Raw genomic sequence first — 27,417 nt, forward strand, 5'->3', positions numbered from 1 at the left:
TTTTGAGAGTGGAGGGGACATACAGGTCAGGTGCATGCTTTGGCCAATCATCATATAGCAATGCACTGCAACCTTGCAGTGCATTATGGGGCATTCTGCACATTCAGATTCTGCAAATTTCCCATAAACGACCCATATTGTTCGATATTCGGCGAACAGGCAAGCACCCGATGTTTGAATCAAACTCATGTTTGACCCGAACATCAAGCTTATCCCTATTCATCGCCCAGACGGAATTCTACAGGCGTCTCCAGACTGGCAGCTTGGGCTTGCCACCTCCAGCAGACAATGTGGCAGGCCTCCCATTTTTGTTTGTGGCAGATGAGGCATTTGCGCTGGGGGACCATCTGATGCAGCCGTTCCCAATGAGGACCCTCACCCCGGACCAGAGGATTTTTAACTACCGGCTATTCCTAACATCAAATCAAAACATCAAATATGGCAGAATACAAACTTAACCATATTATTCTCTGCTGCTGCATTTTGCACAATTTTATGAGAAGAAATGCAGCCAACTATCTGGCCTCATTTGCGACTGAGGCCGGCTCACCGGAGGAAAACATGACAGCTCTTGAAGCTGGCCGTCCTGGCTTGCCCCCCCCCCCACCCCAAAGTGCCTGTGAAGTATGGCAAAGATATCTAGAATATTTCATGAGTAGGGGGGGGCAATTGGTATGCCAGATAATCAGTAATCTTTTTTTAATACTTTTTGGTGAAAAACTAAACTCGTATTTCATTTGATTTACTGCTTATGTTTCTTATCTGTCTCCTAGCTTCTCCAATGGCCTTTTATTTTTGGTAATTTTCTTCTAGTGCAAACATAACTTATTTGATACATAATGTGACAATCTCTTCTTCAGCTAACTATTATGTTCTGTTGTGCTATGGGTCTGCTACACACATACACACAATATTTTTGTTGTTAATGTATGTAATGCATTCATGATAAAAAATAATCATCCTTTTAAACTTCATGAATTAATTGCTTGTAGTCCCTAAAATGGCCTGATTTTGGAGAATTTAACAGCGCAGTGGGGGTTATTTACTAAAGGGAAATCCACTTTGCACTGAAAGTGCACTTGTAGTGCAAAGTGGATTTGCCTTTAGTAAATATTCCCCATTGTCCTTGTAACTACAACAACTTACTAAATAAAATGGTATTGAGCATTTTAAGAAGAAGCCACACATTGTTGAGTATAAAACATTTTACTCCAAGCACATTCACAAAGGGTTTTTAAACAAACCAACATATTTGGTGTATAACATGTATGTTTGACAGTAGATATAGGGGGTTATTTACAAAAGGGGTAGATCTGAAATGAGTGGAAGCTCTGATGCAAGCTAAAATGCTGTTTTTTATTTTCCTTGCTTCTCCCCCTCGGATCTACAGCAACTTTACTTCCAAGTGCACTTTCAGTGCAAAGTGGATTTTCCTTTAGTAAATAACCTCCATAGCCTTTTTTATGGCTAAACAGGCATGTTTAAAAACATAACATCCACACCCCCAACTTAGGAACTTACAAAGTTCAACTTTGATAAAGTGAAGGCCATATGAGACATTAGCATGTAAAAACTGTGTTGATTTTGCCTTCATCAGATGGGGTCATTTCACTCCTGTAAAAGCCAAATTTTGAAGATGCACACAAATTGGGACTCAAAATCAGTATTTTCATCATGATCCCACGATCAGCATGTCTAAAATGTGTGTCTTTTCCCTACATCTATTTTGATAAAGGCACAAAACACACAGTGGGGGTTATTTACTAAAGTAAAATCCACTTTGCACTGCAAGTGCACTTGGAAGTAAAGCCGCTGTAGATCCGAGGGGGACATGCAAGGAAAATAAAAAGAACTGAATTTTTAGCTTGCACATGATTGGATGATAAAATCAGCAAAACTTCCACTCATTTCAGATCTACCACTTATATTTAGAGCGACTGCACTTCTAAGTGCACTTTCAAGTGCACTTGCAGTGCAAAGTGGATTTGCCCTTCGTAAATAACCCCCAGTGCGTCAAAATGTGCTATCTGCCATCATGGGATATCAATGTACGCGTTTTGTGGGTGCAACCCCTTCCTCGCAACTAAAGTAGATGAGAGGAAGGGGTTGCACCCCCGAAAAAACACATCCATTGATCTCCCATGATGTGAGCTAGCACATGTTGACACACTGGCCCTTATTTCTTGTTAAATATATTTATTGAGTTTTCACAAAGGAAAATAAAAGAATATAAAGCATGGATACATAGCATACATTCAAAATGTTTTACATTATAGTGGTAAGTATAGAACCATCTTACAACTGTGTTTACTTTATATATACTGTAAATAAAAGACGTAATGATGATAATCAAATAGACTGAATAAAATTGTCTAGTTGTAAGGTAAGCAGCGTAAAAAAGAAGGATAAAGAGTAAGTATTCCTATTTTATATAATGTATTTATAAAAGAAAATAACAAAGAGGGGGAAAAGGGAAAGATAGAAGGAAGGAATTGCCCAGGGTGGTGTCCTGGCTCATGGCAGATATGCACATTTAATTGGTAAATATACTATATAACCTAGTGTGGTAGCAACAAAGATTGGTCAAAGTCGGTGGGGAAGTAGTTTTTAACCCATGGTTGCCAGATCTTGCAAAATGTATTGATCTTATTCTCTTCAATAGCTGTCATCTTTGCGTATATGAGTGCTCTGTTCATTCTGTATTTAGCTTTGGCTACAATTAGAGTTTGAGACTCCCATGCCTTGGCAATCATTTGTTTAGCTGCAGTACTAAGTTGAATAAACAATTGAAATTGGGTGAGGGTGAGTGTAGTGGGTTTAAGATTTAGAAGTACTATAGCAGGATCTGGAGGAATTTCAATTTCCAGAGCTTTAGAAGCCATAAGAAATATGTTCTTCCAGAATTCTTTGACAACTGGACATTGCCACCATATGTGGAAATGTGTACCTGCCGTGTCACACCCTCTAATGCAATTAGGTGAATATGTGGAGACGAATTTAGCTATTCTAGCTGGTACTAGGTACCAACGTGCTAGAACCTTGTAATTTGTTTCGTTGGGTTAACATATAGTCCTGAGATTTTGGTGAAGTTTTATAGTGTATTGGGTAAGTTAGGGGTAGATATATGGGGCTGTGATAAAAATATGAGGCTATCATCCGCAAAGAGGCATAATTTATGATGGTGACCACCTAATTTGATACCTTTAATATCAGGATTAGTTCTAATTAGTTGTGCCAGAGTTTCAATGACTAGGGTAAAAGGTAATGGGGAAAGGGGACAACCTTGTCTAGTGCCTCTTCTGATATTGAACATTATTGACTTATAGCCAGCGTATTTAATATATGCTCTAGGATTATTATATAAATAGGAGACCCAAGTCAAGAAATGGTTACCAAAACCCAATTTTTGAAGGATATATTCCATATATGGCCAAGTGACAGAGTCAAATGCTTTCCTTATATCTAAGGATACCAGGCACGTTGGGATTCGTCTGGTTTTAGCAGCATTGATAAGTAAGAGTTCTCGCCTAATATTATCACCTGCCTGGAGTTTTGGCATAAAATCTGTTTGGTCCTTATGAATTACCATATTAATCGGCATATAACGTGCACTTTTTTTCCCCTTAAAATCAGGGAAAAATCGTGGGTGCATGTTATACATCGACCCCTGCTGATCTGCGCTCTGTGGAGCACTGCCGTCATTTACAGAGTCGAGCCGAATGTACTGTATACTCAGCTCCGCTCCCAGTAATGCCCAGTCCCGCCTCCTAGCCTTTACGTCCCACCATTGGACCGGAGTTGTGTTCATCATAGGACCTGGGCCAAGGGGTGCGACGGGGGTGTTACTGCGAGTGGAACTGAGTAGCCGAGTATGTGAGTACACTTGGCTCGGTTCGGTCTATGTCGGTGGTGAGAGTAGCCGAACATCTCAGCGATGAAGGCGGTAGTGCTAAATTTAAAAGGAAAACATGCTGCAACTTTGGGGAAGGCTGCAGATGGACAGTGGGAGGCTGCAGGTGGACAGTGGAAGGCTGAAGGTGGAGAGTGCAAGGCTGCAGGTGGAGAGTACAAGGCTGCAGGTGGAGAGTGCAAGGCTGCAGGTGGACAGTGTGCAAGGTTTATGGGCATTTAAAATGTAAGTTTTTTTCCTTAAACTTGCCTCCTAAAAGCTTTTTTCCTTAAACTTCCCTCCTAAACTTGGGGTGCGTTATACGCCGGTGCGTGGTATATGCCGGTGCATGTTATACGCCGATAAATATGGTAGATGGCCTAAGGTATTATTCAATCTTGTGGCCAGGATTTTAGCTATTAATTTTATATCTAGGTTGAGGAGGGATATAGGACGATAATTAGTCCAGGATGTAGAGTCAGAATATGGTTTGGGGATCATTGCTATAATGGAGGTCAATGTCTCCATTCTAAATGATTTTCCCTTAATTATCGAGTTGAAAAACTTGGTTAAGACATGCATTAAGATATGTGCAAACTGTCTATAATATACTTCAGAGAATCCATCTGGGCCTGGTCTCTCATGTAATTTTAAAGATTTTCTTGCATTTAAAACTTCAGTATCAGTAATTGGGCTTTCAAGGAGATCTCGCTGTTGTTGATCTAGGTTAGGAAGCGTGATATTGGAAAACAGAGTATCTGCTTTGGTCTTATCAAAATTCGGAGTAGAGGAATATAATTTATCCAAATTAGAACGAAAGATCTCAAGAATCTTTACTGGGTTACTAGTGTGCGCTTCTCGGGATATCTTCTATCTGATAGGTGTCTGCTTATGTTGTGAATTCTTTAAGATTCTAGCCATGGGCATATCGGGTTTGTTTGCCTTAAGGTATTGAACATGCTGGCGTTTGCGTATGAGCTTATCTGCTGAATCCATCAGAAAAAGATCTAAATCAATACATTCTTTTTCAAGTTATTGATGGCAGTCGGAAGGGATTGAAAAGTCTGGTGACAGTGGTTAAAGATAGATTCAAGTTTTGCAAACAAAATTTTGCGTTCTCTTTTAAAGACTGTTGCTTTTTGTATCAATCTACCCCTAATGACAGCTTTGTGTGCCTCCCATAATGTAAGAGCAGAGACATCCTCTGTGTCATTAGATATTACATAATCAGAAAGAGCTTTCTCAATTTCAACACGATGAGAAGGATGAGTCAATATAGAGTCATTTATACACCAAGTGATGTCGTGTGATCTAGGAATTGTGGAAGCAATAGTTGTGAATACTGCACAGTGGTCTGCCATGGAAGAGGAACAATTTTGGATGAAATGATTTCTGGTAACTAGGGATGAGCCGAACACCCCCCGGTTCAGTTCGCACCAGAACCTGCAAACGGACCGAAAATTTGCACAAATTTTACAACCCCGTTAAAGTCCATGGGACTCAAACGTTCAAAATCAAAAGGTCTAATTTTAAAGGCTAATATGCAAGTTATTGTCCTAAAAAGGGTTTGGGGACCTGGCTCCTGCCCCAGGGGACATATATAAATGCAAAAAAAAAGTTTTAAAAAGGCAGTTTTTTCGGGAGCACTGATTTTAATGATGCTTAAAGTAGAAAAAAAGTGAAATATTCCTTTAACTATCATGCCTGGGGGGTGTCTACAGTATGCCTGTGAAGTGGCAAGTGTTTCCCATGTTTAAAACAGTCCCTGCACAAAATTACATTTCTAATGGAAAAAAAGTAATTTAAAACTGCTTGCGGTTTTAATGTAATGTCTATTTCCGATAATATGGATGAAAATCATTGAGGAAAATGGCATGGGTAGCCCCCTCTGCCCATTACCAGCCCCTTTGGGTCTTGTACGGATATTAAGGGGAACCCCATACCCAAATTAAAAAAGGAAAGGCGTGGGCCCCCCGGTCCTATATACTCAGAACAGCAGTATGCAGGCGGTGCAAACAAGACAGAGACTGTGTAGGTTTGTTGTTAAGTAGAATCTGTTTGTAATTTTGAACTGGTACATTTTTTTCCGTCTGTGCACCTCTTCAGAAGATTTCACCTCACTTTCTGTCCCAATGACCAATGCTTTTTGAATTTTTTTTTTTTTTTAGTAAAACAAGGATTGGGATAGAGCATCAGTGAAGAGGAGACACGTTTTTCCCATATCAACTCTTTACAGGAGAAAATTTCCCTTCCTAGGGGTAGATTTCATCTCACTTCCTGTTGTCTCCTTCCGTTTGCAAGTAGGAGACATTTGTAAGTTGAATGTTTGAAAGTAGGGGCCTGCCCTATATGCTCTGCAGAAATTTGGGCCTAAGGTGTTGGTGTTGCCACAACACTGTAAGCCCTCAAAGTGACTCTTGGTGGGCGCTGGAATACCCTAATGTAAACTATTATATCAAGAATTGTAATTACATGCCATTGTTGAACAGTGCTAGAAAAATTGGGCCTTTGGTGGTGGTGGTGGTGCTGGTGCAACAACACTGTAAGTCCTCACAGTTACTCTCGGTGGGCGCTGGAACAGGCCCTGCTGTGAAATATTATATCAAGAATTGTAATTACATGTAACTGTTAAACAGGGGCTGAAAAATTGGGCCTTAGGTACTGATGGCAGTGCCCATAATCAAAAAGGTTCTTCCAAGCTATCAGCAGGATCATTGAGGAGGAAGAGGATAGTCAGTCAGCATAACAGGATAGTCACTCAGCATCAGCATAGGCAGTCTCGAAGGGATGTGACATTTCAAAAACAATTATTCAGTTACATCAGCTTCAGGTGCTTGGTAGCTGGTGGTGATCCAAGACTGATTCATCTTTATGAAGGTCAGTCGATCAACCGAGTCGGTGGACAGGCGCACCCTATGATCAGTAATAAAGCCTCCAGCAGCACTAAATGTGCGGTCCGAAAGAACGCTGGATGCAGGACAGGCCAGTAGCTTAATTGCATACTGCTCAAGCTTCGGCCAGTGATCCATCCTCAAGACCCAGTAACCCAGAGGATTTTCGGTTGGAAAGGAGTCCAAGTCTGATCTTGCCCCTAGGTATTCCTGCACCATGTACATCAGACACTGGCGATGGTTGCTGGAACCGATCCTACCTTGGGGCTGCGGACTAAGAAATTGTCTGACCGAAGCCTCAGCAACACGTTGTCCAGGAACAGGAGTTTGTAACCTCCCAGTCTCTGGGAACGCGTTGCACAGACCTTTCTGCAAGGCCTTCCAAAGATGTCTCATCCTCTGCTCCCTCTGCGACGGCAAGATAAGGTCCGAAATCTTACCCTTGTACCATGGAACAAGGAGAGTTGCCAGCCAGTAATGATCCCTCTCCTTGATCCGCTGAATACAAGGATCCTTCCGCAGGCTTTGCAGTATCAGGGAGGCCATGCAGCATAGGTTAGCTGAGGCATTCGGTCCACAGTTCTCTGAGTCACTAAGGATGACATGATCTGCAGCCACCTCTTCTCAGCCACGTACAAGTTCACAGGTTTCGTGGGACTGTAAATCATCCCTACAAGACTGCTGCTGATGCTGAGTGCCAGGCTCCACCTTCATGCTGACACAATCCTCCTCCTCCTTGTCCTCTTCCTGTGTGATCAGCGGGCCAGCAGGAACACTGTCTGGATAAAAGGGGCCTTGAGAGGCAAGGAAGTCCTCCTCTTCCTGCCTCTGTTCTGCTTCAAGCACCCTGTCTATTATTCCCTGCAGCGTGTGCTCCAACAGGTGGACAAGAGGTACAGTGTCACTGATGCATGCACTGTCACTGCTCACCATCCTCATGGCCTCCTCAAATGGTGACAGGACAGTGCATGCATCCCTGATCATGGCCCACTGGTGTGGGGAAAAAAATCGAGCTCCCCTGACCCTGTCCTGGTGCCGTAGTTGCACAGGTACTCATTGATGGCCCGCTGCTGCAGCATGGCCAACGTTGAGTTCTACCTGGTGGGCATGTCACAGATTAGGCGGTTCTTGGGCAGGTTCAATTCCTTTTGGAGCTCAGCCACCCGAGCACAGGCATTATATGACTGGTAGAAATGTACACAGGCTTTTCTGGCCTGCCTCAGGACATCCTGTAAGCTGGGGTACCTGCCCAAGAACCGCTGCACCACCAATTTAAGGACGTGAGCCACACGGGGCACATAAGTCGGTTGTCTCTGTCGGAGGGCGGAGAGGAGGTTGGTGCCATTGTCGCAAACCACCATTCCTGGCTTAAGCTGGCGTGGGGTCAACCACCTCTCAGCCTGCCCCTGCAGAGCTGACAGAATATCTCCTGTCCCCCAAGCACACCAGCGCAAGCACGGTATGGCATTTTTTTGCCTGCGTACTTGCGTAGCCCCTTGAACGCCTACGGAGCACCACTGGTTCTGAGGACAAAGCACAGGAAGAGACCATGGAGGAAGAAGAAGAGGAGAGGGTGGCGGAGAGAGGTGTGTCACAACCAGTAGTAGCATTTTGGAGGTGTGGTGGCGGAACAACCTCCAACACTACTGTACCTTGTCCTGCATCCTTCCTAGCTGCTAGAAGAGTGACCCAATGCACTGTGAAAGATAGGTAACGTCCCTGTCCATGCCTGCTGGACCATGAGTCAGCAGTAATATGCACCTTACCACTGACTGGCCTGTCCATCGAGGCCAAGACATTCCCTTCCACATACCGATAGAGAGCTGGAATCACCTTCTGTGATAAAAAGTGCCGTTTGGGAACCTGCCACTGAGGAATCTCACATTGCACAAACTCACGGAAGGGGGCCGAGTCTACCAACTGAAAAGGCAGCAGTTGAAGTGCTAGAAATTTAGCCAAGCTAGCATTCAACCGCTGGGAACGTGGATGGCTGAGAGTGAACTTCTTTTGATGGTCCAGCATCTGGGGCTGGGAAATTTGCCTGGTACAATCGGACGTCGGTGTACCACTAGCAGATTGCCTGCAATTACTTGGCTTTGACACGCCTAATTCTACACCTTCATTCCTCTCAGAGCAGGTTTCAGAGAGGACTGAAGGTATAGTGGGGTTGGAGATCCCAGCTGATGAGGAGCAAGGAGAGGTCCGCTTTGTTCTTTGATGTGGGTCTTTAAGGTACGCTTGCCAACAAACTGCATGGCAGGTCTCCATATGTCTGGTCAAGCATGTGGTGCCCAAGCGGCCGATATTTTGGCCATGCGAGATACGCTTGAGACATATGTTACAAATAGCTGTGGTGCAATCTGATGCACTCTCTTAAAAAAGACCCACACCAAGAACTTTTGGAATAACGCGCAGAGGCAGCGCCCTGCACAGGCGGAGCTCTGCAGTGTGATTCAGTCGGTGTGCTGCCCTTAAGCTGGCCCCTGGAGGGCATCCTGCCTCGTTGGAGATGTGCCTCCTCCTCCTCTCTCCTATGAGGCGCCCACATGGAGTCAGTGACCTCATCATCCCCTCCCTCCTCATCACTGGAGCAAACCTGGCAGTATGCTGCAGCTGGTGGAACATGACTGCCAGACTGCTGTCCTTCCTGGGCATCCCCTCTCTCTGCGCTCACACTACTGCCTTCCTCTAGCTGGGTATCATCATCAGAGCCTTCAAAACACTGGGCATCCTCCTGGAGAATGTACCCAACACTGTGCTCAAACAGTTCGGGGGACTCCTCAGGAGGACATGGTGGGTCTAGGGAAGGAGTGACTGATGCCATTGAGACGAGGGAAGAGGCCGTGTTGGCAGCTGCTTTGCCAGTACCCTGAGCCTGGGTGAGAGAGGATGAGGAGGATGAGGGGGGCTTGGTCATCCACTCTATCAAGTCTTCGGCATGTTGCGGCTCAACATGTCCAGCTGCCGAAAATAAGGACAAGCGTGTACCATGGGCACGTGCTGATGAGGATGCACCGCGTCTACAACCAGCACTGTTGACTCTAGACACAGAGCCTGCTTGCCCCCTTTTATTGGCTTGTGACTGTCTGCCTCTCCTTGTTGGCCTTCCAGACATACTAATGAAAAAACGATCAAAAACAGCGCATCAAAGGGACTAGTAGATTGATGTGAAAAAGACTTTAAAATGTCATTTATTAAATGTAAAAAATGAACACAGACATCTGATCCCTGCAGGATCTCAAACACATAAAAAACACCAATCATAAAACGGACAGATGTTTGATAATGAAAAGCTCCTCAGATCTCTCAATTATAACTTTGGAAAGGTCAAAACCAAAGACCAATGTGCACAGCTTTCGAATGCCTAATGAATGCAATCAATCATCTGAAAGAACCCAAAAAGTCAGTGTAAACGAATGGAACAACGTTCCTAGGGACACTCACTTCATAGGTGTTCAATGGGCTGCAGAGCTGATGAGTCCAGTCTGATGACTGAGGGGGAGGTGTTTATTTCAGCTCCATCTGAAGCGTTCGGCTTGGAGGCAGAGGTGTAATGCTGCACGCTGGGTGGTGAGGATCAAGCTTAGTCACCAGATGATATCAGCTGTACACATAGGCAGCTTGGAGAACGCTGCACTGCTTGCAGTGCCGCTTGTCCGAGCGGCTGTGGATCACATGAGAGGCTTGTCACGTGGAAGGCTGTGAAGGGGAAGGTTGCTATGCCGACTCTCCTGCTTACATGTTTCGCGCTCCTGCGCTTTGTCAAAGCTCTTTTTCACATCAATCTACTAGTCCCTTTGATGCGCTGTTTTTGATCGTTTTTTCTGCTGCATCCATTTTTTGCCAAGTCCATAATGGGTTAACAGCCGCACATTGAGACCATCTACAGGACATTTATTTAAATAAACAAACATCCCACGAGATAGTCAAACGCTCTTAAAGAGACCATTCATTTGTGCGCCAACTTTATATTGTTTTGTCAGACATACTAATGGCCTGCAGGGAGATGAGAACTGTAACTGCTGCAGCTGCCTGTGGTATGGGACCAGAACAACACCAGCAATTGGGGTTGCTTTAGGTGCACACTGTAGTGTGAGGTTTTCCTCTTTAAGGGTCATAAGCTCAGATATGTAATTCTGTGTATGGTTGTCAATTACATCTACCCTCAGTTCCAAAACTGCAGTTCTCTGACCTAGTTCTCTTATTTCTTTTGTTAACTTCTCAGTAATATGGTCAAAAGTCTACTTGAGGGCTTTCTGAAGCATATGTTAAATTTTTTTAACCACTTCGCATCCAGGCCAATTCTGACCTTTCTCTCCTACATGTAAAATTCATCATTTTTTTGCTAGAAAATTACATAGAACCCCCAAACATTATATATGTTTTTTTAGCAAAGACCCTAGAGAATAAAATGGCGGTTGTTGCAACTTTTTATCTCACACAGTATTTGCGCAGCAATTTTTCGAATGCGTTTTTTCAGAAAAAAACACTGTTTCATGCTTAAAATAAAAAAAACAGTAAAGTTAGCCCAGTTTTTTTGCATAATGTGATAGATGAAGATACGCCAAGTAAATAGATACCCAACATGTCATGCTTCAAAATTGCACGAGCTCGTGGAATGGCGCCAAACTTTGGTATTTAAAAATCCCCATAGGCAACGCTTTAAAATTTTTTACTGGTTACATGTTTTGCGTTACAGAGGAGGTCTAGTGCTAGAATTATTGCTCTCGCTCTAACATTCGCGGCGATACCTCACATGTGTGGTTTGCACACCGTTTTCATATGTGGGCGGGACTTGCGTATGTGTTCGCTTCTGCGTACGAGCTCACAGGGACAGGGGCGCTTTAATTTTTTATTTTTTTTTATTCCCGAAAATTTTATTGAGTAAAGAAGAGGTTACAATATCAATGAACATACATGATTATTTTTTTTTATTGTTAATTTTACTTTTATTTTTTAGTTTGACACTTAAAAAAAAAAAAATGATTACTTTTATTCATATTACAAGGAATGTAAACATCCTTTGGAATAGAACTATGGCACGATCGGACCTATTTACAGTGAGATATGGGGTCATATCTCACCTCTAGGCTGGGAAGCCTAAAAAAAAAAAAAAAAAAACGATCCTGGCTTCCTAGCCAAATCGGCGCCGTTATTTTGAATGCAGAGGCCGGGCGTGACGTCATAACATCGCGCCCGGCCTCCGAACGATCATAGAGACTCCGGAGACGATCTGGTCCAACGGAAATCTCTATGGTATTATCCAGGGGCTGGCGGATCCTGTGACCGACTCACCGATGGAAGCGGTGAGTCGGTAGAAGCACTGGAGGGTCGACGGGAGGTGTCCCCTCCCACCTCCCGTAAGAACGATCAAGCGGTGGAACAGCCGCTATGATCATTCTTATGGTGCAGGGAATCGCCAGCTGAAAACGCCGATATCTGAATGATGTCTGTGGCCTCAGGCATCATTCAGATATACCCCCGGAAAGTCAAGGAGGTCCCTGGACGAACCTTGGGCGGGAAGTGGTTAAATATGTCAAGTTTTACTGCAGTTTGTAAAAGATCATTGTCATGTTCAGACTCACCATTGGTAGCCTGTGTGTTCTGGCTGTGAGGCAGAGACTTCTTATTGTGTGGACTGCTGCGCTGTGAGGGTGAGGATGACGACGTGTGTGCCATTTCCCTCGATAAACCTTAAAAAGTCTTAAATTTGATTTTTGGTCCCCTCAAGACCATTATTTATATAACGGATGATGCTGGTGTGAATATTCTTCTATTTTAAGCCGTTCTCAGCGGTGCTGGGACCTGTAGTCCTCCGGTGAGAACTACCGAGGAACGTAGCTCTAAGGTAACATTACCGTCACCTCAGGCTGCCGCACATGCACCCTGACTGGGCCTTATTTCAGAAAGTACAATCCACTTTGCCCTACAAGTACACTTGCATTGCACTTGTAGGGAAAAATGGTTTGGCTTTTTTTAAATAAGCCACAGTGTGTCAACATGTGCTAGATCCCATCATGGGGGGATCAATGAACATGTTTCAGGGTGCAACCCTTTCCTCTCATCTACTTTAGTTGCGAGGAAGGGGTTGCACCCACAAAATGCGTACATTGATATCCCATGATGGCAGATAGCACATGCTGACAGAGTTGGGGTTATTTACAAAAGGCAAATCCACTTTGCACTGTAAGTGCACTTGGAAGTGCAGTCACTCTAAATCTAAGGGGTAGTTCTGAAATGAATAGAAGCTCTGCTGATTTTATCATCCAATCATGTGCAAGCTAAAATGCTGTTTTTTATTTTCCTTGCATGTCCCCCTTGGATATACAGCAACTTCACTTTCAAGTGCACTGAAAGAGCAAAGTGGATTTGCCTTTAGTAAATAACCCCCACTGTGTGCATCTTCAAAATTTGGCTTTGCAATTACTTTAATTTTTTTTAGAAAAAGATAAAACAACAACAAAGTTTTTTGTTTTTTAGATTTTGGCTAGAATATCAATGATGTTGGTCAGTCTTTTTTCAACATCATTGATGTTTTCCTTGACCTTCTCTAAATCCCGATTGCACACCATTATTTTGCTGATGAGGACTTGTGCACTTGCACTGTTGAAGTCAGTTTCTTCTTCCACAACATCCACATCACCTAAAAAAAACAACACACCATGTATTATAAATATGCAGGCATACATCTATTACCTGAAGCTGTGAACCTCGGAATCCACATCCTCAGGTTGTGTGGCGAGTTGTTCCCCTTCTTCAGGAGAAGTCGGGTTCCTGGTGTTCTCAGGGCCGTCTTTAAGGCAGGGCAGAAGGGGCAGCTGCCCTGGGCCCTGTCATTGTTGTGAGGCCCAAAGCAGCTGCCTCATACTTGCCAACTATTCCAGTTCAAATTCCCTTGTCCCTTGAAGTTTTAGTCCTGTGCTGTGTCACGATATCTCAGTGTGAAGTGCTGCTACTAATTCTGCCCAGCTCTGCCCTATTGTTGTGTACAGATGACTCACCTGCAGACCCTGTGTTTACATGCAAATAACCATCATTCATAAGTAAATAGCAGCAGCATTACTAAGTAAATAGTTGCGGCTGGTGGTATTGAAATGTAAATAAAGGCAGCATTTATATGTATATCATGCTCCCCTGTAACCAAGCACAATTTCTGCCTGATCTAATACAGTAAACTTATTTTAAGTCTAGCTGCTATCTGGGGGGGGGGGGGGGGGGGGCAAAAAATGTTTTGCCCAGGGTCCAGTCAATATTAAAGATGGCCCTGGGTGTTCTCATATGTCCCGATTCTTTTCTCCCCTATGTGAATACAAAAAGGTATACTTAGTAGATAGATAGACAGATATTTGAGGCGAGAAATAGGGATATGAAACATTCCTTGGTGTCATCCAATTGTCTGTTTTAGCAAAGTTCGAAGCTGAAGACATGATTTTTTCCCTTTATAAAACTGGAATACTTACCTGTTTTGTGCAAGTTTCACACATGGAGAGACCCCTAGTAGCCACTGGTTGTTATAGTGTCCCACACTAGTGCTCCTGTGTCCAAATGTGTAAACAGCTGCTGAGTGTCCTCTCCTTACACTGAATCAAGTTTGCATTTCATTATAGTTACAAACACATCTAGACAACAATGTACTAAACTTCTTTTAATACAAATAGGCATGAACAAATGTAGTTAACCTGCATCTGCCAAAAACTTCATATTAGTGGTCGAACGAACAATGTTTTCTATGAACGACTACTGTGCCTACGAACCTCAAATTTGCCGTTTTAAACTGTACGGTAAAGAATAGCACATGGACCAGCACTAAAGTAATAATAATAATAGGAACACACAACAAACATAAAAAGGACATGGACCAGCACTAAAGTAATAATAATAATAATAATAATAGGAACACACAACAAATACTTACTTTTTTGCAGCGCTTTCCTGATCCTTCTATAATGATCGTGCTCCTTCAATTTCAGGTCTGACCAGTGTTTGCTCAATTGCTCCTTGGATCGTTGTACCCCAAAATTCCTGTGCAGACTTCTCACAAATTTAGTCATGATGTTGGCCTTTCTCAGATTTGGGTTTGGGTGCAGTCCATACTTCCCATCATAGTCCGTCCTCTTCAAGATGTCCACCATCTCCATAATTTCTACAAAGGACATATTTGAGGCCTTATATCTCATCTTGAATTTGGAACTGCCTTGCTCTGGGCTTTCCTCATCGTTGCTGCTCTCTGCACACTAGACATGGGCGCCGTCAATAAATTTGTTTCATTCTGTTCCGTTACGGTTCGTATTAAAATTAATTCGTACTTCGTATTTCGTGTCCGAAATTCCGTTTAGTTTCGTACGAAATACAAATTGTCGTTAGGTTCGTTAATTTGTATGAACGTTCGTTACGATGAATTTAAAGGCAAAAATATACCTCAATATGACAGTCGATGCTGATGGAAGTTTGGTTTTTATCCGAAATAAGAAATTCCGTTGAAGAATTTCCTATCCGAAATACGAATTCTTATTAGATGAGAAAGAGAGAAGCGGATTGTCTGCTATGCACCGCTGGTCCAGTTTTCGCCTGCTCCTCCTATAGGTAGTGACAGGTACTCTTTTTTTTTTTAAATGGGGTCTATTAGACCCTAGATCTCTCCTCTGCCTTCAAAGCATCTGACCACACCAAGATTAGTTTGATAAAATGCTTTCCCAATTTCCCAATGTCGCTGTTTACATCCGGCGAAATCTAAGTCATGAAATTCTCGTAGCATCCGGTTTCTTAGGCCATAGAGATGATTGGAGCCAATCTGGTCTCTGATCAGCTCTATGGTCAGTTGGCCGAATCACCGGCTGCTTTCTCAGGTTCCCTGTTGGGAAAGGAGAGCCAAAACCATGGAAAATAGTGGGGGGGGGGCATTCCCTCCCACTGCTTGTAAAAGCAATCTAGAGTCTAATTAGCTGCTAGAATTGCTTTTAAATGAAAGCCGACCACTGGCTGAAAAGAATGATACTAAGATGATTAGAAATGTGCATTCGTTTTCGTCCGAATGCATTTTCGTCCCAATTTCAGCTATTTTCGTTTTCGTTTTGACAAACGATAACGAAAGCACAAAATCCGAAAAACGAAAGATCTGACATAAATAAATGCTTTATTTTCGTTTTCATTGTTACAACAGTTCGATATAGAATAGGAGATTCGACATGACTCTGACAACAATCTGTCTATAGAACCTGTGGTCGAATGTGCCTAACCTTACCTCTATTAGTCCAAGATTATATAGAGAAAATATTCGACAGAGAAAAAAGATTTGACAGAGAGAAAAGATTCTGCAAGTTACTGTCCTAAAAAGTGTTTGGGGACCCGGGTCCTGCCCCAGGGGACATGTATCAATGCAAAAAAAAGTTTTAAAAACGGCCGTTTTTTCGGGAGCAGTGATTTTAATAATGATTAAAGTGAAACAATAAAAGTGTAATATTCCTTTAAATTTCGTAGGGGGGGGGTTGTCTATAGTATGCCTGTGAAGGGGCGCATGTTTCCCGTGCTTAGAATTGTCCCTGCACAAAGTGTCATTTATGCAGGAAAAAAAGTCCTTTAAAATCACTCGCAGCTATTATGAATTGTCGGCTCCGTAATACAGAGAACACACATTGAAAGTCATTGATAAAAAAATAAATAAATAAATAAATAAAAAAGCGTGGGGGTCCCCCAAATTCAATTACCAGGCCCTTCAGGTCTGGTATGGATATTAAGGGGAACCCTGCCTCAAATTTAAGAAAAAATTTGACGTGGGGTTCCCCCTAAATATCCATAACCAGACCCTTCAGGTCTGGTATGGATATTAAGGGGAACCCCGCATCAAATTTAAAAAAAAATTGACGTGGGGTTCCTCCTAAAAATCCATACCAGACCCTTTATCCGAGCACGCAACCTGGCAGGCCGCAGGAAAAGAGGGGGCGACGAGAGAGTGGCCCCCCCTCCCTCCTGAACCGTACCAGGCCACATGCCCTCAACATTGGGAGGATGCTTTGGGGGTCCGTGACCCCTCAAAGCACCTTGTCCCCATGTTGATGAGGACAAGGGCCTCATCCCCACAACCCTGGCCGGTGGTTGTGGAGGTCTGCGGGCGGGGGGCTTATCAGAATCTGGAAGCCCCCTTTAACAAGGGGACCCCCAGATCCCGCCCCCCCCTGTTTGAAATGGTAAGGGGGTACAAAAGTACCCCTACCATTTCACAAAGAAAGTGTAAAAAATGGTTAAATAAAACAAACACACTTTTGAAAAATTCCTTTATTAAAAATAAAAAAATAAAAAAAAGATTCCAGCGGTGGTAATCCACTCTTGCTATCCAGCGACGGACGGTCATCTCTCCAGCGATGTCTCATGTCATCCAGCGCAGGGAATCCTCCGTCCTTCTTCTGTCTCCGTGGAGGAGACACTGCAAGGATTCCGGCGGCTGACGTTTCTTATATACGGAGGGCGGGGCCACCCGTCACCTGACCCCACCCCCCTCTGACGCAAGGGGAAACCCGGGGTTCCCTGTGACGTAGGGGTGACCCGCACCCCTCTGATGTAACACAGGCAGGTTTCCGTTACATCAGAGGGGGGCGGGGTCACCCATACGTCACGGGGAACCCCGGGTTTCCCCTTGCGTCAGAGGGGGGCGGGGTCAGGTGACGGGTGGCCCCGCCCTCCGTATATAAGAAACGTCAGCCGCCGGAATGCCTGCAGTGTCTCCGTGGAGGAGACAGAAGAAGGATGGATCGCTGCGCTGGATGACATGAGACATCGCTGGAGAGATGATCGTCCGTCGCTGGATAGCAAGAGTGGATTACCGCCGCTGGAATCTTTTTTTTATTTTTTTATTTTTAATAAAGGAATTTTTCAAAAGTGTGTTTGTTTTATTTAACCATTTTTTACACTTTCTTTGTGAAATAGTAGGGGTACTTTTGTACCCCCTTACCATTTCAAACAGGGGGGGCCGGGATCTGGGGGTCCCCTTGTTAAAGGGGGCTTCCAGATTCTGATAAGCCCCCCGCCCGCAGACCTCCACAACCACCGGCCAGGGTTGTGGGGATGAGGCCCTTGTCCTCATCAACATGGGGACAAGGTGCTTTGAGGGGTCACGGACCCCCAAAGCATCCTCCCAATGTTGAGGGCATGTGGCCTGGTACGGTTCAGGAGGGAGGGGGGGCCGCTCTCTCGTCCCCCCCTCTTTTTCTGCGGCCTGCCAGGTTGCGTGCTCGGATAAAGGGTCTGGTATGGATTTTTAGGGGGAACCCCATGTCAATTTTTTTTTAAATTTGACGCGGGGTTCCCCTTAATATCCATACCAGACCTGAAGGGTCTGGTTATGGATATTTAGGGGGAACCCCACGTCAAATTTTTTCTTAAATTTGAGGCAGGGTTCCCCTTAATATCCATACCAGACCTGAAGGGCCTGGTAATTGAATTTGGGGGACCCCCACGCTTTTTTTTTTTTATTATTTATTTATTTTTTTATCAATGACTTTCAATGAGTGTTCTCTGTATTACGGAGCCGACAATTCATAATAGCTGCGAGTGATTTTAAAGGACTTTTTTTCCTGCATAAATGACACTTTGTGCTGGGACAGTTCTAAGCACGGGAAACATGCGCCCCTTCACAGGCACACTATAGACAACCCCCCCCTACGAAATTTACTTTCAAATAGTTTATTGATAACAAGCTTAGAGAACAAACAGTCACTGTTACAAACATATGTCCAAAGAAAAAACACATTACATCAAAGTTTCGAACATAGATATAGAGTCAGGCTACATTCAGATATACGAGATGAACTACACGCTAGAGCGCGGATTAGAACTTGGGCCTACAACTCACATCACTAGTAGTATCACAAGGGCAGAGTCCAGTAAACACTGGAAAAAGTAAGAGGGCGGGGCCCTGCCCAGATTACTGTGGCAACAGTGTTCGTACACGTATTATGTAGATTGAGCATCATTATCAAAAGAGCATATCGGGAAATGGAGAAAGGGAAGACAGAAAAAGAGATAAGAGAGAAAAAAAGAGGAAGAACCAGTACTAGAGACATATCACAGAGGAAGGAAAGGAACTAAGGAAAGAGGGGGGTTGGGAGGGAGGGTGGTACTGACCAGGTGGCTCAAGGATGTCACAAATGGGTATGAGCCTCTCCGGCCCCTTATGGGCAAAGCTTAGGGCTTCAAAAGTTGTCTATCAAATCCAGGGGGAAGAAAATGGTCCAACCAAGGGCGCCAGACCTTAAGATGTTGTGGGATCCTATCCACTATTGTGGCCTCTATTTTGCTGTGTATCATAGCCTGGGTGACCCTATTCCTAACTTCCGCAATATGCAGGAATGGGGACTTCCATGCCTTCGCTATTGTCTGCTTGCCAGCTGTAGTGAGTTGCAAAAAGAGACGCAGTTGTGATTTAGTAAAGTCTCGCGGTGGAAGATTAAGTAGGGCCAGAGATGGGTCGGGAGGGAGGGTCACGTTAAACAAAGTCGAAACCATGTGATATATTATTGCCCAGAAGCGCTGCACCACAGGACATGTCCACCAAATATGCAAGTGGGTGCCACCAGTGTCACAACCACAAAAGCAATTAGGGGAGTATGATGGTAGATATCTAGCAATCCTAGTCGGGACCAGATACCATCTCATGAGGACTTTATAACTGGCTTCTAGTGCAACAACATTCTGTGAGGAAAGCTTAGTAGTTGCCCATATCATTGACCAATCGCTAACATCCAGGTCCAAGGATAGGTCCTTGGACCAAGCAGAAACATACGAGGGAGGCAGGGATGAGGGAGACGTGAGATATGCGTAGAGACTGGAGATTATGCCCGGGGCATGGGGGTCTGAGTCACATATATCCTCGAAAATAGACAATTTGTTCAGCACCCTTTGGGAGCCCAAGAGGGTTTGGATAAAGTGGGAAATTTGGAGGTACCTGAAGCACTCACGGGAGGGGAGGTGCGAATGGGCTTGTATGGATGGAAAGGGTTTCAGGACACCGTTCGAGATGAAGTCCCTCACACGTTCCAGTCCGGCACGAGACCAGGCCAGGAAAGAGGCAGGCTGAGAAAATGCGGGAGGGAATAGTGGGTGGCCAAGAAGAGATAGTAGGGGTAAGTGCAGGGAGGTCAATTTAAAAGGTCTGCGTAATTTGTCCCAGATTTTCATAGAATGTAAGGTTATAGGATTAGAAATAGGACCCCGGGCAGTGGCGGGGAGCCACAAAAGATTGGTGATATGTATAGGATGAAGATCTATTGCCTCCAGAGCCACCCAGAGAGGGATCTCCGTTTTCGCGTGGTAAAGGGCCAACTGAGCAAGTTGTGCAGCCTGAAAATAACGGAGAAAATTGGGAACACCAAGACCCCCATTGAGCTTACTGCGGAGCAAAGTTGAACGTGAAATTCGGGGGGCCCCGGTGCCCCAAATATATTTGTATACCCGACTCTGGATCGCCCTGTGGAAATAAGGTGGGATCGCGACCGGGAGGACTCTATACAGGTACAACAACTTCGGCAACAAGGACATCTTCACAGCCGCGATCCGCCCCAGCCATGAAACGTGTAAAGGCAGCCAGGTGTCAAGCATGGAGGACAAGTGTTTAAACATTGGGAGATAATTAGAACGGAATAGGTGGGCGGGGTCACTGGTTAGTTTGATACCTAAGTAAGAAATTGAGGAGGAGGACCATTGAAAGGGGAAATTACTTTTTATAAGGTCGAGGACCTCTGGAGGGAGCGACACGTTAAGGGCTTTAGATTTCTCTTGGTTGACCTCTAACCCAGATATTCTTGCAAATTTGGACAGAAGTTGTAGAAGGTTGGGCAGGGAGACATGTGGGGATGTAACGAATAACAGGGCGTCATCAGCGAAAAGGCATATTTTGTGAGATGTAGAAGCGACTTCTACACCATGAATATTGGGATCGGATCTAATTAAGGCAGCAAGGGGTTCAATTACTAGGGCAAATATTAATGGGGACAAGGGGCAACCCTGCCTTATCCCTCTACTAATTGGGAAACACTCTGAACGGAAGCCCGAGTACTTAACATATGCCTGCGGATGAGTATACAGAGCACTTACCCATTGCAAGAAGTTGGGGCCAAAACCCCAACGTCCCAAAATGTAGTGAAGATAGGGCCATGAGACCGTATCAAAAGCTTTCCTAATGTCAAGGGATAAAAGGTGCATGGGAATCTTACGAGACATAGCTATGTGCTGTAGAAGGACAACCCGACGTATGTTGTCGGCAGTCTGGCGGAGAGGAATGAATCCTACTTGATCCTTATGTATCAAGCCTCCAATGATCGGGTTGAGTCTTAGGGCAAGGATTTTGGCTAGTAGTTTCACAACTACATTTAAAAGGGATATGGGCCTATAGTTGGACCAGAGGGTGTGGTCAGTATTGGGCTTAGGGATCATGGCGATAATGGCAGTCAGCGAGTCTCAGCCAAGGGATTGTTGCTGTAGCAGGGCGTTGAAAGATTTAGAAAGAAGTGGGGCAAGAGTAGATGCAAACTTTTTGTAATATACAGCTGGAAGACCATCCGGGCCAGGGCGTTTATGAGGCTTAAGTGATTTAATGGCGCTAAGGACCTCCTCCACCGAGATAGGTTTATCTATAGACTCCCGGCTAGCATCAGGCAACGTAGGTATAGATAAATCTTGGAAGAGCATCTCCGCCTCAGAAGAGGGAAGAGACCCCTTTGTTTCATATAGGTTAGCAAGACGCTTACGGAATTCAGAAAGTACCTTAACAGGGTTGCTAGTATGAGTGCCATTAGCCAGCCGGAGTCTAATAGGTTTGTGTATACGGTCTGGTCGCCGGAGACTCAGCGCTAATAAGGTGTCTGGCTTGTTGGCCTTTGTGTAGATCTTGTGGTCGGACCGGCGGAGAGCTTTCTCCGCAGATTCAGCCAAGAGCAAATCCAGCTCCAACTTGGTTACTTCAAGCTGTTTCTTGTTAGCATTGGAAGGGGTCGCTTGGAATTGTAGAAACTGGCGTTGGAAGTCAGCTTCCAACCGTTGTAATTTGAGTCTTTTGTCACGCTTCAGATGAGTGGCAACTGAGATACAGGTACCTCTGATCACCGGTTTGTGTGCTTCCCAGAGCAGGGTTGGCGAAATGTCTGGACTAGCATTAAATTGAAGATAGTCATTAAGGGCAGTTTGAATATCGAGACAATAAGGGTAGGTTAGTAAGGAGGGCCTCATTCATACACCAGGATTTGTTGTCAGGGCGGGGTATTAATGACGAGACCGTAGTTACAACAGCGCAGTGATCTGACCACGTGATGGGGTGTATGGAGGATTTTAGCAAAATTGGAGAGGATGCGATTGGTACAAGGATATGGTCAATTCTAGAGAACGAGTTGTGCGGGGGGGAATAGTAGGTATAATTTTTCTTCAATGGGTTACACTCTCTCCAGGAATCCAAAAGGGAGTGTTGTTGCAGTAATCTGCGAAGTTGTGAAGCAGGGGAATAATGATCTGAGGAGTAGGGAGACTTATCCAGATGTGGATGAAGTACCAAATTTGAATCGCCGCACATAAATAACATACCTTTGGAGTGTGCCCTAACTACCTGCAAGAGGTGGGTGAAAAAGGGGATCGGGTTGACGTTTGGGGCATAATAGGAGACAAACGTAGTTTCCACTTCCTGTAAAAGGCCCACCAATATAATATAGCGGCCTGAGGGGTCCTTGATCTCTGTTTGTAATGTGAAGGGCAGGGAGTGGTGGAAAGCAAGTAAAACCCCTCTGTGTTTAGTATCTGCAGAGGCAGTGTACACTAAGGGATAACGGGAGCTGAAATATTTGGGGGTGTTGCTGCAGTGAAATGAGTTTCCTGGAGGGCAACAATGTCGGTCCCCAGGGAAACAAAGGTGCGAAAGGCCTTAGTTCTCTTATGAGGGGAGTTAAGTCCCTTAACATTAAGGGAAATTATATTTAAAGGAGCCATCTAGGTGAGCGGAGAAGGGTAAGTAGAAAAAAAAAGTGGGTGAAGAGAGGAGGGTGAGCCACCCGGCCAGTAAGGGAGAGAAAAAGGAAGAAAAGAAGCGAGAAGGAAGCACAAAGGAGAAAAGAGACAGCGGGGGGAGAAGAAAAGAGGGGAAGTGGTGTACAAGGCGTAGGGCATCCTATTAGTTGAGAAAAACTGAACAAAGTATCTGTAGTGCCCAACCAAATAGTGCGCTAGCTCCACAGCCAGAGAAAACCGACAGAAGAGAGAGAGCACCGGGGGTGGGGGAGCAGTGACAACTCCCCACTGCAAGCGGATCTAACAGTGAAAACCATAAAAATAAAGTTAGGACAACATCTTGAGTAAAAGTAACATAAACTAAACAGGAGGCAAACGGCAGTATCCATAGCCTTCTAGATATAAGGGATTTGCAACTATCCCAGGTCGGAGGTGGGGATAAAGAAAGGATCAGAGGGGAGGGAGGCAGGGGGAATGGGCGGGTGAGGGGAATGCAAGGGAAAGGTAAGGGGAGGAAGAGAAAAGGAGGGGGGAGAGGGGATTAGGAGGAGAGGAAAAACAAGGGGGAGCATGGGAGGGAAGAGGGGGAGGGTAAAAGGTGGGGGAAGGAGGGAGAGAAACAGCCAGCCCACGAGTTGCATAAATAGGAGCAGGCTAAAAAACATAAATCACCATTTACTGAGTAGAGTGCTGGAGGAGGCGCGGAAGGAGACATCCAATGGAAAAGAAGTGGCGGGGCGCAAGGACGAGAGGAGGGGAGACGAGCAAGTCACATCCCCACCCCCCGCCCAACCCCCCCCCCCCCCCCCCGCCCCCCCCAGCAGACCAACCAAAAAAGAAACAAACGTAAATAAAAACAGGAAAAAAAACATTTGTTGGAATGAGATACATACAGATGAAGTCAACGAAGTATATAACAGTATACATATCAAAAATAGAAATAACTGAACCAGTACTATATCCCCACTAGGGGACATAGAGACCTCATGGGACACCTAAGTAAGGGCGTCGCAAGCACACCCAGCTACTGTCCCCCAGGTGGCAGCACATTATCAAATAGGTACAAAAGGAGAAGACAAAAATATAGAGTAAAAATGAAAAGATGGAGAACGAAAAATGAGAAAAAAGGGCAAAAATAGAGATACAAAAAATATACAAAACACGAGGTGACAAAAAAAAACATTAGTGGAAGTGCTGCAACAGCGGGGCTACAATAAAGGTCCAGAGGTCGGGGCCACAAAGAGGTACTCCAAGAGTACTGAGGAAAAAAGAGGAAGCACCCTCAGATATATCAACGAGGCGTGCGGGACTTCGGGCTGAGAAAGGCATCTTCCGGACGACGTGAAGGGGTCCCCTTACGGATAGATGTCGGGTCCAGCGGATTGCGCTTCGGTGTGGCCGAATATGGATGAGCCGTGGATCGAGCCGGGGTGCGGGGTAGCGCACTCTCCGAGACTTGAACCGGCAAGGTCAGACGAAGAGATTCCAGCAAATGCTGTAAGGATTCCGGGGTTGAGCATGAATGCTGCTGGCCCTGGTGTGTAAACTGCAGGGCGAAGGGGAACCTCCAAGTGTACTTAAGCTGGTGCTGCATTAAGACTTGAAGTTGAGGCTTCATGGCACGGCGTTTGGCTATAGTCAGCGGAGCCAGGTCAGAGAAAAGCTGATATTTATGCGTTTGGAAGAGCAATTCTTCTTTCTTACGGGCATCATTCAGCAACTGTTCTTTCGTGCGAAAGAAATGTAGTTTCACAATAATGTCCCGAGGGGGACCGTCCGTTTGGCAGCGTGTGAGGGCACGATGAATCCTGTCAAACTCAAGCCGCTCTATTGGGATGGAGGGTGAGAGTTCCTGGAACAGTGCAGTCGTAAAAGATTGTACATCATCAACAGACTCCGGGATGCCGCGTAAGCGCAGGTTGGACCTGCGGGAGCGATTTTCGGCATCCTCTAAACGGGAGAGTAAGGTTGCATTCTCCTCTCTTAACACAGAGAAGTTCTGAGAGTGTTCTTGGAGGGTGAGCTCCATAACATCAACTCTTGTCTCCAGGTCAGCCGTACGTTGACCTATTTCACGGATTTCCCGTGATAGCCTGTCCGTTATTTGTTCCGAGGTAGTCTTGAGAGCCTTTTGGAGCATAGTCTCCATGTGTTTCAAAAAGGCAGTTTGAGACATACCTGAAGAAGGTAGAGGTGGAGACCCACCAAGGTTAGAGTCCGATTCATCATCATCGCCACTGTCCACTTGGTCGGAGGCCGCAGGAGAGGCAGCGTGGTGTTTAGCTAAGGCCTTAGCCGCCATTTTGGAAGAAGCCCGGGCCAGGGCTTCTTTGATGGGTTTCGGTTTATTTTTGCCCTTCGGTCCCGTGAGTACCATCCCGGGAGACGCCAGTATTGTCCCAAAGGTGATCCGAATGAAATCGTGGCAAAATGCGGGTTCAGACGGGTGATATTGATCCGATCTTGCAGCGGGGAGCGCGGAGCTCTAAGGGAGAACGTCTGCCATGTCGAGCTTCGCGCATGCGCCCCCCCCCTACGAAATTTAAAGGAATATTACACTTTTATTGTTTCACTTTAATCATTATTAAAATAACTGCTCCCGAAAAAATGGCCGTTTTTAAAACTTTTTTTTGCATTGATACATGTCCCCTGGGGCAGGACCCGGGTCCCCAAACACTTTTTAGGACAGTAACTTGCAAATTAGCCTTTAAAATTAGCACTTTAGATTTTGAACGTTGGAGTCCCATAGACTTTAATAGGGTTCTAAAGTATGCTATATAGTTAGCTCCGTCGAATCTTCTTTATACATTCGACAGACACCATAAGCCTTCCAAGACAGATTCGACCGTAATTCATGTGGATTTTCGGACGAATGCAATTTTTGAATGAAAAACGAAATAAATAAAAACAAATTTCGGGAGTAACTAAATAAATTAAGCTTTCGGACGAAAACGAAATTCCGAAACGAAATATTTTACTCTGCACATGTCTAAAGATGATACCAAAACCCGCAGGCATCATTCTGGTATACAAGTAAAGAAAAATATTTCTCCTCTCTTCTAAGTATGGTCAAGGATTAGCCAAACCCAGAAAGAGAAAAAGAAAAGAAAGACAGCTACTATGTCTGTAGTGAACACATATAGAGTAGTTATCATTAATTTTAACTTTTTATGAATAATTATTACAAAAAGACCAACTGGTCTGTCTTTTATGTGAGTGTTTTATGTTTAACTATACCTTCAAGTTTGGTTGTAAGACGCACTAATGGTGCACGTGTTGGACTTCTTTGTAGTGTGTCACTAGCTTAAGCTCAGCAGGGTTGAATGTTATTTAGTCATAGGGCAATGTGATTTTATATTAATATGGTCTTTTTGTAATAATTATTAATAAAAAGTTAAAATTAATGATAACTACTCTATACAGTGCCTTGCAAACGTTTTTCGGCCCCCTTGAACGTTTCAACCTTTTGCCACATTTCAGGCTTCAAACATAATGATATAAAATTGTAATTTTTTGTGAAGAATCACGAACAAGTGGGACACAATTGTGAAGTGAAACGAAATCTATTGGATAATTTAAACTTTTTTAGCAAATAAAAAACTGAAAAGTGGTGCGTGCAAAATTATTCGGCCCCTTTACTTTCAGTGCAGCAAACTCACTCCAGAAGTTCAGCGAGGATCTCTGAATGATCCAATGTTGTCCTAAATGACTGATGGTGATAAATAGAATCCACCTGTGTGTAATCAAGTCTCTGTATAAATGCACCTGCTCTGTGATAGTCTCAGGGTTCTGTTGAAAGTGCAGAGAGCATCATGAAGACCAAGGAACACACCAGGCAGGTCCGTAATACTGTTGTGGAGAAGTTTAAAGCCGGATTTGGATACAAAAAGATTTCCCAAGCTTTAAACATCCCAAGGAGCAGTGTGCAAGCAATCATTTTGAAATGGAAGGAGTATCAGACCACTGCAAATCTACCAATACCTGGCCGTCCCTCTAAACTTTCAGCTCAGACAAGGAGAAGACTGATCAGAGATGCAGCCAAGAGGCCCATGATCACTCTGGATGAACTGCAGAGAACTACAGCTGAGGTGGGAGAGTCTGTCCATAGGACAACAATCAGTCGTACACTGCACAAATCTGGCCTTTATGGAAGAGTGGCAAGAAGAAAGCCATTTCTCAAAGATATCCATAAAAAGTCTTGTCTAAAGTTTGCCACAAGCCACCTGGGAGACACACCAAACATGTGGAAGAAGGTGCTCTGGTCAGATGAAACCAAAATCCAACTTTTTGCCCACAATGCAAAACGATATGTTTGGCTGAAAAGCAGCACAGCTCATCACCCTCAACACACCATCCCCACTGTCAAACATGGTGGTGGCAGCATCATGGTTTGGGCCTGCTTTTCTTCAGCAGGGACAGGGAAGATGGTTAAAATTGAGGGGAAGATGGATGCAGCCAAATACAGGACCATTCTGGATGAAAACCTGTTGGAGTCTGCAAAAGACCTGAAACTGGGACGGAGATTTATCTTCCAACAAGACAATGATCCCAAACATACAGCAAAATCTACAAAGGAATGGTTCACAAATAAATGTATCCAGGTGTTAGAATGGCCAAGTCAAAGTCCAGACCTGAATCCAATCGAGAATCTGTGGA

Source organism: Lithobates pipiens, unplaced genomic scaffold (genome assembly GCF_037356315.1).
Source record: "Lithobates pipiens isolate NorthernLeopardFrog02 unplaced genomic scaffold, aLitPip1_a1.2 Scaffold_19, whole genome shotgun sequence".
In the NCBI taxonomy this organism is placed as follows: Eukaryota; Metazoa; Chordata; class Amphibia; order Anura; family Ranidae; genus Lithobates; species Lithobates pipiens.